We start from the raw sequence: 13,514 nt of genomic DNA, 5'->3' as shown, positions 1-13,514 counted from the left end.
CCTAAGGCAGAAAGAGATGCTTATAACAAGCATGTCGATGATGCCAATGAAACTGCTTGTCTCATGCTAGCTACCATGAACTCAGAATTGCAAAAGCAACATGAGAACATGACATCGTTCGATATGATCGAACACCTGAAGATGCTCTATCAAGAGCAAGAAAGGCATGAAAGGTTTAAAGTTTCAAAAGCCCTTTTTCAAGGCAAGTTAGCTGAGGGAGCCCTTGTAGGTCCCCATGTGTTCAAGATGATTGGGTACGTGGAAAACCTTGAAAGGTTGGGTTTTCCCCTCGGAAAGGAACTTGCGACTGATGTGATCTTGCAATCGTTGCCAGATGGATTTAGTCAATTTGTCCTAAATTTCAATATGAATGATATGGACAAATCTCTTCCTGAACTGCTAGCCATGTTAAGAACAGCTGTGCAGAATCTGAAGACAAAACGGAAGTCCATTCTGATTATCGAGAATGGAAAGAGACAGAACATAAGGCCCGCCAAGCAGGGTGATAAAGGGAAAGGCAAGGAAGTTGCCAAACTCAGACCCACTGTTGCTGCTTTGAAGCCTAGTGGAGGCATAGCAAAGGCAGACACCTGCTTCCATTGCGGTAAGACCGGACACTGGAAGAGAAACTGCCCAAATTACTTGGAAGATGAAAAAATCTCCATTCACAGGAAAAGGTGAAAGAGCGAATGATCTTTTGGGCCTAATACATACTGATGTATGTGGACCACTGAACATACCAGCCAGAGGAGGTTTTCAGTACTACATCACATTCACTGATGATTTCAGTAGATATGGTTATGTGTATTTAATGAAACACAAATCAGAGTCCTCTGAAAAGTTCAAGGAATTCAAGAATGAAGTACAAAACCAACTAGGTAAGAATATTAAAACTCTTCGATCAGATCGAGGTGGTGAGTATTTAAGCCTAGAGTTTGATGACCATCTGAAAGAGTGTGGGATCCTATCCCAACTTACTCCTCCTGGAACACCCCAATGGAATGGTGTATCTGAGAGAAGAAATCGAACCCTGTTAGACATGGTCCGATGCATGATGAGTCACGCCGATCTTCCAGACTCCTTTTGGGGATATGCACTATTGACAGCAGCTTACACACTTAACCGTGTTCCATCCAAAAAGGTTGAGAAGACACCATATGAGATATGGAGTGGTAAGAAACCACATATGTCTTACATAAAGATTTGGGGTTGCGAGGTTTATGTGAAACGACAAATTTCAACTAAGCTTGAGCCCAAATCTGACAAATGCTTATTTGTGGGGTATCCTAAAGAAACAAGAGGGTATTACTTCTACAATCCTTCTGAGGGCAAAGTGTTTGTCGCTCGAACTGGAGTTTTCCTAGAAAAGGATTTTATTTCCAAAGGAACCAGTGGGAGGAAAGTAGAGCTTGAAGAAATTCAAGAATCACAAAGCATAGATACACCTATGGAGGAATTAGAGCAGGAAACACAAGAAGTTGTGGAAGAGCAACCTGCTCAAGTAGAACAAGACCATCGTAGGTCAAGCAGGATACGTCAACTACCTGAGAGATATGGATATCTCATAACTGATCAAGGTGATGAATTACTCATGGATCAAGATGAGCCTGTGACCTACCAAGAGGCCATAACTGGTCCCGAGTCTGAGAAGTGGCTAGAAGCCATGAAATCTGAAATGGTTTCCATGTACACAAACCAAGTTTGGACCTTGGTAGAGCCTCCTGTAGGAGTTAACCATATAGGATGCAAGTGGGTCTTCAAAAAGAAGACTGACATGGATGGTAAGGTACATACCTATAAGGCAAGACTGGTTGCAGAAGGATATAAACAAATTCATGGGATTGACTATGATGAAACCTTTTCACCAGTTGCAATGCTTAAATCTGTTCGGATTTTACTTGCTATCGCTGCATATCATGATTATGAAATATGGCAGATGGGTGTCAAAACTGCTTTCCTTAATGGAAATCTTCTTGAGGATGTGTACATGACACAGCCTGAAGGATTTGACATACCAGAGGAAGCCCAAAAGATATGTAAGTTACGAAGATCAATCTATGGATTGAAGCAAGCTTCCAGAAGCTGGAATCTTCGTTTTGATGAAACAGTAAAACAATATGGATTCATCAAGAACGAAGATGAGCCTTGTGTCTACAAGAAGGTTAATGGGAGCATGATTATTTTCCTGGTATTATATGTAGATGACATATTACTCATTGGAAACGATATCCCTACCCTACAACAAGTAAAGTCTTGGTTGGGGAAATGTTTTTCTATGAAGGACCTAGGTGAAGCAGCCTATATATTAGGAATCAGAATCTATAGAGATAGATCACAAAAACTGCTTGGCCTAAGTCAGAGTACATACATAGACAAAGTGTTGAGACACTTTAATATGCGTGATTCCAAGAAAGGATTCATACCTATGCAACATGGCATGTGTCTATCAAAAACACAATCCCTTTTAACTAAGGAAGAAAGGGATCGCATGAATAAGATTCCATATGCATCTGCAATAGGATCTATCATGTATGCCATGTTATGTACTCGACCAGATGTCTCGTATGCTTTAAGTGCAACGAGTAGGTACCAATCTGATCCTGGTGATGCTCACTGGGTAGCTGTCAAGAATATCCTTAAGTATTTAAGAAGGACTAACGACTCATTCTTGATATATGGAGGTCAGGAAGAGTTGGCTGTAATTGGATACACCGATGCTAGCTTCCAGACAGATAAGGATGACTTTAGATCGCAATCTGGTTATGTATTTTGCTTAACTGGTGGCGCTGTGAGCTAGAAAAGTTCAAAGCAAGATACAGATGCTGATTCTACAACCGAGGCCGAGTATATTGCTGCCTAAAGTGAAGAAAAGGAAGTTGTTTGGATCAAAAAGTTCATTAGTGAACTTGGCAAAGTTCCTAGCATTGTGGATCCCATTGGTCTCTACTGTGATAACAATGGTGCTATCGCACAAGCCAAGTAGCCTAGATCTCACCAACGATCCAAACACATACTTAGGCGTTATCATCTCATTCGAGAGATAATAGATAGAGGAGATGTGAAAATATGCAGAGTACCTACACTTGACAATATTGCTGACCCACTGACAAAGCCTCTTGCGCAGCAGAAGCATGATGGCCATACTAGATCTATGGGTATTAAGGGTATGCCTGATTGGCTCTAGTGCTAGTGGGAGATTGTTGGTGTAAGCCCTAGAGGCCAATACTTTTGGTACTTGTATCGAATTATTTATTAATAATAAAAGGCCTTTTCTTTATTACGTTTGTTTAATAAAGTCCCTAGAATAGCTAGTCTGTTTAATGTATCAAGTATAACTTAATCATGAGATCACATTAAACATAAGGACACTATTCTTAAAGTATCCGTAGTCGAGCTTTAGTGTGAAGTGGGATAACATTAAAGCATTAAGACTATTATGTTTGTAGACTGATGATCACATCTCATGGATCATGGATAAAGAGTTATCAAGTCTTAAACATAGGTATGAATATTAGGAGTAATATTTATACCGGATTGACCCGCTATGAGAATACTATATAGAAAGTTATGCAAAGTGTCATAAGTTATTCTCATGGTGATAATGGTGTATACCACTCTTCGACCTGAAACCACTATGGACCCTAGATGTAGAGTCGAGTGCTTTATTGCTGATCAAACATTGTCCGTAACTGGATAACCATAAAGACAGTTGATGGATAGTCCACGAAGCATGCTGAGGGACATGAGTGACCTAGATGGAATTTGCCCATCCTGTATAACAGGATAAATGTCTATGGGCCCAATATTGAACTGGACAAGGATGACACGGTCTATGCCTTGTGTTCAATATAGACATAAGGGCAAAAGGGTAATTATACACATAAGTATTATCACAGAAGGAATTGTCAGATCACATGACATTTTCGTGTCTTGGGTAGCAGTGATGTGTTGCTAGATACCGCTCACTGTTTATTATGTTAAATACATGATTTAATATAATTGCCAATGTCGCGAAAACCTACAGGGTCACACACAAAGGACGGATTGATGAGAGATAGAGTAACTAAGGAACACCGTAAGGTACGGTGCCCTTAAGTGAATTGTAGAACATCGTAAAGGTACGGTGTACTTAAGTAGAATACGAAATATGGTAAGGTACCATGAGCTTAAGTGATTTTGGGCATATTATAAGATATGGGCCAAAATACACTTAAGTGGGCTTTTTAGCTTGAAGTCCACACAAGTGGTTCTATAAATAGAACCCTTATGCAGAAGCATTGATTGCGGTTGCATTATTTTCGTTTTCTCTCTCTCTCTCTCTCTCTCTCACACTCAAAGCCTTCATTCGTACCAGCTAGCATTGAGATTGAAGGAATCCGTTCGTGTGGACTGAGTAGAGACGTTGTCATCGTTCAACGTTCGTGATCGCTCTGTGGATCTGCATCAAAGGTTTTGATCGTCACAAGAGATATGCACCAAATGTTTCAATCGTCACAAGAGGTAAATATTCTATCACTGATCATGACCATTCGTAAGGATCTCTAAAGGAGAAAATTTTAATTTCCGCTGCGTTTTGGATCGCAATTCTCCTTCAATAGAGACTTTTTCAGTTTAAAAACAAAATCAGGATTTTGAGAGCTTTCAAAATCAGGAGGTTGATGCACATAAACTTCTTCAGAAATATAACCATTCAGGAATGCACTCTTAACATCCATCTGATAAAGTATGATGTTATGATTGATTGCAAAATAAATTAAAAGACGAATAGACTCTAACCTAGCAACCAGAGGAAAGGTTTATGTAAAGTCTATACCTTCTTATTGACTATAACCTTGTGCTACTAGTCTATCTTTGTTTCTGACAACTTCGCCTTTCTCATTCAGCTTATTTCTGAAAACCCATTTGGTTCCAATGACATGGAAGCCTTTGGGTTTCTAAACAAGATCCCAAACATCGTTTCTGGTTAATTGATTCAGTTCATCTTGCATGTCCAGAATCCATTCATTATCCAGAAGAGCTTCATTAATGGATGTGGGTTCTATCAGAGACACCAAACCTATAAGAGTCTTTTCATAAGGTCTAAATAAAGATCTAGTTCTGACTAGAACATTCTTGTCTCCCATAATCAATTCTTCAGAATGAGAAGTTCTTGATCCACTCTTCTTCTAATGAGTTGGATCAATGATTGCTTCCGGTTGAGTCGTTTCTTCAGATGCTTTTCCTTTGCCTTCTGAGTCTTTTTCTCTAGAGACAATATCTTTGGATTCTAAAAGGTTGATCTTCAGATCTGCAAATTTCTCAACTAGATTTGACTTTTCAGGGTCAAGCTTATCATTTAATATTACATGAATTGATTCCTCAACAATTCTTGTTTCTATATTAAATATTATGTAGCATTTAGAGCGTTCAGAATATCCTAACAGTAAACACTTATGTTCCTTAGAGTCAAACTTACCAAGATTCTCTTTAGTCTTTAACATAAATCATTCACATCAAAAAGGATGAAAGTAAGAAATATTGAGCTTTCTGTTCTTCCATAATTCATAAGGAGTCTTACCCAGAATAGGTCAGATAAAAATCATGTTTTGAATATAACACGCTATGTTAACTGCTTCTGCCCAGAAATGCTTAGCCATATTAGTTTGTTGGATCATGTTGCGAGCCATTTCTTACAACGTCCTATTCTTCCTTTCTACAACTCCATTTTGTTGTGGAGTTCTAGGACAGGAGAAATCATGGGAAATACCATTTGAATCAAAAAGATTTTCAAAATGTTTATTTTCAAATTCTCCACCATGATCACTTCTGACTTTGATAATTTTGCAATTCATTTCTGTTTGCACTAGTGAGCAGAAGGTAGAAAACACAGTGTGTGACTCATCCTTGTGTTTCAAGAACTTTACCCATGTCCAATGACTGTATTCATCAACAATGACTAATCCATACTTTTTTCCATTGATAGAAACAATTTTCACTGGTCCAAACAAATCAATGTGCATAAGTTCTAACGGTCTAGAGGTAGAAACAACAGTTTTAGCTTTGAAAGATGTTTTAGAAAACTTGCCTTTCTGACATGCTTCACAAAGAGCATCTAAAGCGAAATTCATTTTGGGTAGACTTATGACTAATTCAAGCTTATTTAGCTAAGAAATCCTTCTCATGCTAACATGACCCAAACATATATGCCAGACTCATTGATCCTCATTAAGAGACGTTAGACATGTTACATTTTGATCTTCAAGATCAGAAAGTCTAATTTTATAAATGTTGTTTTTCCTCTTTCCATTAAAAAGGATTGTGCCATCTTTCTGACTAAAAGCCTTACAAGACTTTTGATTAAAGATGATATCATAATCATTGTCACTAAGTTAGCTAATAGACAATATATTATGCATCAGACCATCAACTAAAAGAACATTAGTAATAGAAGGGAGTTTATTATTACCAATGGTTCCAAAGCCAATGATCTTCCCCTTATGGTTTCCTCTGAAACCAACAAAGCCTTCAGGCTTAAGTTCTAAATCTTGGAACATAGACCTTCTGCCCGTCATGTGTCGCGAGCATCCACTATCTAGGTACCATGAATGGTGTATCAGCTGAGCTGTTAATGATGTCTGCAACATAAATGATTTTATCCTTAGGTACCCACTTTCTGGGTCCTCTTTTGTTAGTTTTCCCAGAGTTTCTCGTGACTTTGGGTCTTTTAGCTGAAGGATAATCATGAGGGATTTGTGCATGATACTTAGGTTTCAGAACATAGTTCATATCCTTAGTATGCTTCTGTGTCTGTGCAGAAATATCATACTCAGTGCTAGCAGGAACGAAATACACACAAAGAGGTTTTGGTTTGACTTTTTGACTTTCGTCAGGTTTTGTAGTTTCTGTACAACCCAAACTTTTCCTGCCATTTTTGCTAACTCCATAGATAAAGGAAGCCATTTTTTTTCTATCTATGCTTGTAGCCAGAAAGTATTGGAATGCTCTGTCATATATGATGATGCAATCAGTACCAGAAGCTTCTGAAGTTATTTCCTCCTTTAGTTTTGAAAATTTTCTTTTCAAAGAAGAGTTATTACTTTCTAAAGAAAATACTTTATCGTTTAGATAGGAAATATCATTCTCAAGCTCTTTTTGAGTTTCAGAAGCAGTTACTTGGACTTGTTTAACGTCCTTGTATTTACTTTGAAGACTCTAGTACTTTTCCAGCATTTCAGAATGAAAAATTTCAATATCAGAATGAGATAAATTAGAGAATACCTCTTTAGAATCGGAGTCAGATTTTAATTCTGATAAAACCTTGTCTTCTGGTTCCTCAGATCTAGTGGGATCCTCAGTAGTTGCCATCAGTGCAACATTGGCTTTTTCTTCGTCAGAATCTTCTTCTTCGGATTCTGAGTCATCCCAGGTATCCATCATCCCCTTCTTGACTTTGGAGATGTTCTTTTTTAGCCTTATGTCCTTCTTCAGTTTAGGACAGTCATTCTTGTAGTGGCTTAGCTCCTTGTACTTGAAACAGATAACTTCTTTTCTAGAAGTTTGCTTCTTTTGACCAGATGAGGATTCAAAGCGACCAATAATCCTTTTGACTCCTTTGAATTTCCCTTGACCATTTTACATGTGTTTCCAGAGTCTGTTGACTCTCTTTGAGATTAGAGACAGCTCATCATCATCTTCTGAGTCTTCATCATTCTGAGTCTTCATCAGATCCTTCTGATTCTTCCTCATCTTGATATGCTCTAGTCTTCTCAGGCTTGGATTTTAGAGCTACATATTTACCTCTCTCCTGAGGTTCATCTTCTTCTAGCTCAATCTCGTGACTTCTTAAAGAACTAACAAGTTATTCAAGACTGATGTTGTTGAGATCCTTAGCCAACTTTAATGCAGTTACCAAAAGTCTTCATTTTTTGGAAGACTTATGATAATTTTTGTGACATGATTAGTTGTAGAATAACCTTTGTCCAGAACCTTAATCCATACGACAAGCATATGAAACCTTGAGAACATAGTCTCTACTTTTTCATCATCTTCCATCTCTAAAGCTTCATATTTCTGGATTAAGGCCAAGGCCTTTGTCTCCTTTACTTGAACGTCTCCCTCATGATTCATTCTCAGAGAGTCAAAAATGGATTTGGCAGAATCTCTATTTGTTATCTTCTCATAATCCGTATAAGAGATAACATTAAGCAATGTGGTTCTTGCCTTATGATGATTTTTGAAGTCTTTCTTCCGTTGATCAGACACAACACTTCTTGCTAAAGTATTTCCTTCAGCATTTATTGGGTGAACATAGCCTTCGACTACAAGATCCCATAGATCAACATCGTAATCAAGAAAGAAAATTTCTATTATGTCTTTCTAGTAGTCAAAATTTTCACCATCAAAAATAGGTGGTTTAACATAGTAACAATCTCTATCATTATTATTAACAACGTTAGCATCGTTGGCGGCAACCATTGTTTCTCACACAACTGGATTAGTACTGAACACTGTGAGGTGTTGATAAAACTATTATCACAATCAGAATCAGAATACTGATGTCAATTGAAGGTGTAAAAAACACAGGAAATAGGGGTTTTGAATTGGGTTTTACAAGCAAAATCTTTTTCCAAAACAAAAAACACCACTAACAAGTTTAATAATGAAGAGATAAAAACACAGTAATTTGTATCCTAGTTCACTTGAAACTCAAAGCCAATCCATTCCACCCGCCAAGGTAATTTTCCTTATACATAAGGAATTAATCCACTATAATCAACAAATTACAATAAACACAAAGAATACCCTTCTTTGTCTTCTCAAGGATCCAACTAAACCTTAGTCTCCTCAAGGACTCACAAAGAACAACTTTCTTTGTCTTCTCAAGGATAACCTCCTTAAGGAATCAAACAAATAATTTGAATAATAGTTTGTGTGTTACAAGATGCTTCTACACAAGCAGATTTTACACAAATGAATAACAAACACTTAAAGAACACTGTATACAAAAGATGGTAGCTTTTCACAAAGAAAAATAGTTTGTCAAAATACTTGTGCAAATCAACATTTTCTTCAAGTCTTCAATGCATGCTTATATAGAGAAGCATGTGACCGTTGGAGGTTAAAATGGGGAAAGCTCCTTGAGCGGCTGTCCATTGTTGGATGAGAAAGGAATGATACCACGTACTATCCTTTCGCCCATAAATTTAGTGACAGGTATGATGAATAGTATAACCCTTGCCCATGAAATCAGGTAGTGGAAAGGTTGTTCAATTTATACTATGTATTATTTGATCACATTCCCATTTGATCTTATCTTCAGATTCATTGGCTTCTGATAAAAGATGATTGAAGCATGAAGTGAAGAAGTAGAGAGTTAGATTCAGAAACTTCAGAACCTTGGGTTAGAACCTTGATACCGTTAGTAGTATGGCTTGACTTCTTCAGTATCTTCAGAATCTTCAGAGTCTTCAGAATCCTCAGTTAAAACCTTAATAACTTCAATCGTTTGTCTTGAGATCTTCATAATCTTCAGCTACATAACACAACTTCAGAAGCTTGCCATTCTTCAGAAGTTTGATGATCAGAGTCACGTCAAGAAGCAAAAATTGAGAGAACATTGCATTAGCAATATAGAGTCTCCTCAGAAGCTTCTGATGGGTGAAATAACACAGAAGCAAAAAGAACATTGCAACAACAATATTGACGTCTTTCAGAACATCTAATTGCAGTGCAGAAGCAGATTTGGAACGCAGAGGTTAGAAATTGGTGATCTTGCACATCATATGATCAGAATCAGAACTGGTTGTTAAAGCTACACAATAACAAACCATGGTATAGATTGAGAACCAAATCTTGTTCTAACAGAAGGGAGCCCAAACCCAATAAATCTCCCCCTTACAACTATGTGGAGGAAATCGCCAAACCGATGATATCATACCAGGCTTCAAATTTTCCTCTTGGTAATTCTTTATTCATCATATCATAACCATTATCATCTTATGAACTTTAGCTAACTCCAACAACTTAGCATCCAAAACATCACATATCCAATGATATCTCACATCAATGTGTTTAGACCTATTATGAAAAGTTGGATTCTTACCAAGATGAATATCGCTTTGACTATTAACAAATAACACATATTTTTCTTTAACAAAACCAAGCTTCTGTAAAAAATTCTTCAACCATAGTAACTTTTTGCATACATCGGTAATTGCAATGAACTCGACCTATGTAGTAGATAGTGTTACACACTTTTTCAATCTAGACTACCAAGCCACAACTCCCCCTGTAAATTTAATCATGTAGTCTGAAGTGGAGTTTCTGGAATCAATGTCTCCAGCCATATCAGAGTCAGAGTGCCCCACTAGAGTAGGTTTATCTCCTCCAAAACAAATCCTCGCAGAAATAGTACCACGAAGATAGCTTGAAATCCATTTTACAACATTCCAATGCTATCTACCTGGATATGACAAAAATCTATTGACTTTACCAACAACATGTGTTATATCTGGTCTTGTACACACCATTGCATGCATCAAACTACCCACAACAGATGCATAAGGAACATGTTTCATGTCAAACGCTTCATCTTCACTTGAAGGACTTTGATTAGAACTCGACTTGAAATGAGTAGCGAGAGGAGTGTTTACCGCCTTAGAACTTTACATTTTGAATCTTTGCATCATTCTTTCGATATAGTGTTCTTGTGACATCCAAAGTTTCTTCTCTTTTCTGTCACGCATGATTCTAATGCCAAGAATATGTTTAGCTACTCCCATGTCTTTCATGGAAATGATTCCCCCAGTTTCTTCTTTAACCTGTTAATGTTAGAAATATGTTTCCCTATAATAAGCATATCATCAACATATAACAACGGGATAATAAAGTCATTATTATAAAATTTTCTAACAAAGACGCAATGATCTGAAGTAGTCTTCTGGTATCCTCGATCACACATAACAAACTCATACTTCTTGTACCACTGCCTTGGAGCTTGCTTCAACCCACATAATTTTTTTCTTAATCTACACACATGATCTTATTTACCTTTAACTTAAAAACCATTAGATTGATTCATGTAGATCTCTTCCTCCAAATCACCATGAAGGAAAGTCGTTTTCACATCCATTTTCTCAACCTCTAAATCAAGAGTAGCAGCCAAACTCAACACGGTTCTAATTGATGACATATTTACAATAGGTGAGAAAATATCATTAAAATCAACATCCTTTCTTTGAAAAAAACATTTCACTACTAATATGGATTTATATCTTTGAGACATAGAGTTGCTCTCATGTTTAACTCTACAAATTCGTCTATTTTCCAAAGCCTTTTTGCCTTTAGGCAGCTTCACTAAATCATAAGTGTGATTATCATGCAATGATTTTATATCATCATGTATTGCATCCATCAACTTTTTATTTTCATCACTTTCCATGGCCTCTTCAAAACACTCGGGTTCACCCTCATCAATCAAGGTCACATACTCGTCAGAATTATACCTTATAGAAGGTTATCTCTCCCTGTTAGACCTTCTAAGTTGAACTTAAGATGATTATGGAGCTTCACTAAGATTCTCATATCATGATATATTGCTCTCCATTTTATCATCATTAGTTGCAATATTTACCTCATCTCTAAGTTGTTGATCATCAACATAATCATATGGCTCACCATTGTGATCATCACCAACAATAGCATCCAAATTATGACTAGGTAACCTAACTGGATTAACATTAGACAAACAAATATCTTTCTTAGGTGTAGCCTTCTCTACCTTATCAATTTCGTCAATAGTTTGGTCTTCCATAAACACCACATCGCACCTTCGAGTAAGCTTCTTCCCTATAGGATCATACAGCCTGTAACCAAACTCATATTGCCCATAACCGACGAAAATACATCGTTTTGACTTTGCATCCAACCTGGATCTTTCATCCTTTGGAATATGCACAAAATCCTTACAACCAAAGACTCTCAAATGATCATACTTGACATTCTTTCCAAACCAAATTTTGTTTGGAACTTCACGGTTCAAAGCAACAGTAGGAGTGAGATTAAGAACATACACTGTCGTGTAAAGTGCCTCGCCCCAATAATGATTAGGCAGCTTAGCTTCATAGAGCATATGCCTTACTTTCTCAATTAGTGTTCGATTTATCCTATATTCTAAAGCATTCAATTGAGGAGTTTTAAGAGGATTATTTTCATGTTTAATACCATACTGCTTGCAATAGGAATCAAATGGTCCACAATACTCTCCACCATTGTCTGAACGAATATATTTTTGCTTCTCACCTATCTGCCTCTCAACCAAAGGATGGAATTCTTTGGACTTTTCTCACATGTCTGCCATTTCTTCATTATCAGAATCTTCTTCAGAAGTTCATGTATGAGTTACTTCTTTAGATTCCCATATTTTAAAAGACTTGGTAGGTTGAGCAATATATTTTAAAGCAAAAGACTTTGATTTCGTAGCAGGTCCATCACCATTTATCTCTATCTCATGAATTTGTAGATTGTTTATTATGCTTAGTGTTTAAGTCTTTGGCTTCCTGAATAGCAATTACCTTTGGTCTGTATCTGATAGGAAGACTCCTAAGAATCTTCTTGACATAATCAAAAGTTGTATAACTCTGGTTTAGAACTTGAAGTCCAGATACAAGTGTTGGTGTAAGCCCTAGAGGCCAATACTTTTGGTACTTGTATCGAATTATTTATTAATAATAAAATGCTTTTTCTTTATTATGTTTGTTTAATAAAGTCCCTAGAATAGCTAGTCCGTTTAATGTATCAAGTATGACTTAATCATGAGATCACATTAAACATAAGGACATTATTCTTAAAGTATCCGTAGTCAAGCTTTATTGTGAAGTGGGATAACATTAAAGCATGAAGACTATTATGTTTATAGACTGATGATCACATCTCATGGATCATGGATAAAGAGTTATCAAGTCTTAAACATAGGTATGAATATTAAGAGTAATATTTATACTGGATTGACCCGCTATGAGAATACTATATAGAATGTTATGCAAAGTGTCATAAGTTATTCTCATGGTAATAATGGTGTATACCACCCTTCGACCTGAAACCACTATGGATCCTAGATGTAGAGTCGAGTGCCTTATTAATAATCAAACGTTGTCCGTAATTGGATGACCATAAAGACAGTTGATGGGTACTCCACAAAGCATGCTAAGGGACATGAGTGACCTATATGGAATTTGCCCATCCTGCGTAACAGGATAAATGTCTATGGGCCCAATATTGAACTGGACAAGGATGACACGGTCTATGCCTTGTGTTCAATATAGACATAATGGCAAAAGGGTAATTATACATATAATTATTATCACAAAAGGATTTGTCAGATCACATGACATTTTCGTGTCTTGGGTAGCAGTGATGTGTTGCTAGATACCGCTCACTGTTTATTATGTTAAATACGTGATTTAATATAATTGCCAATGTCGCGAAAACCTATAGGGTCACACACAAAGGACTGATTGATGAGAGATAGAGTAATT

This window comes from Lathyrus oleraceus, chromosome 4 (assembly GCF_024323335.1).
Source record: "Lathyrus oleraceus cultivar Zhongwan6 chromosome 4, CAAS_Psat_ZW6_1.0, whole genome shotgun sequence".
NCBI classification, from domain to species: Eukaryota; Viridiplantae; Streptophyta; class Magnoliopsida; order Fabales; family Fabaceae; genus Lathyrus; species Lathyrus oleraceus.
The sequence above is the reverse complement of the archived record's forward strand: the minus strand, read 5'-3'. Positions refer to the sequence as shown.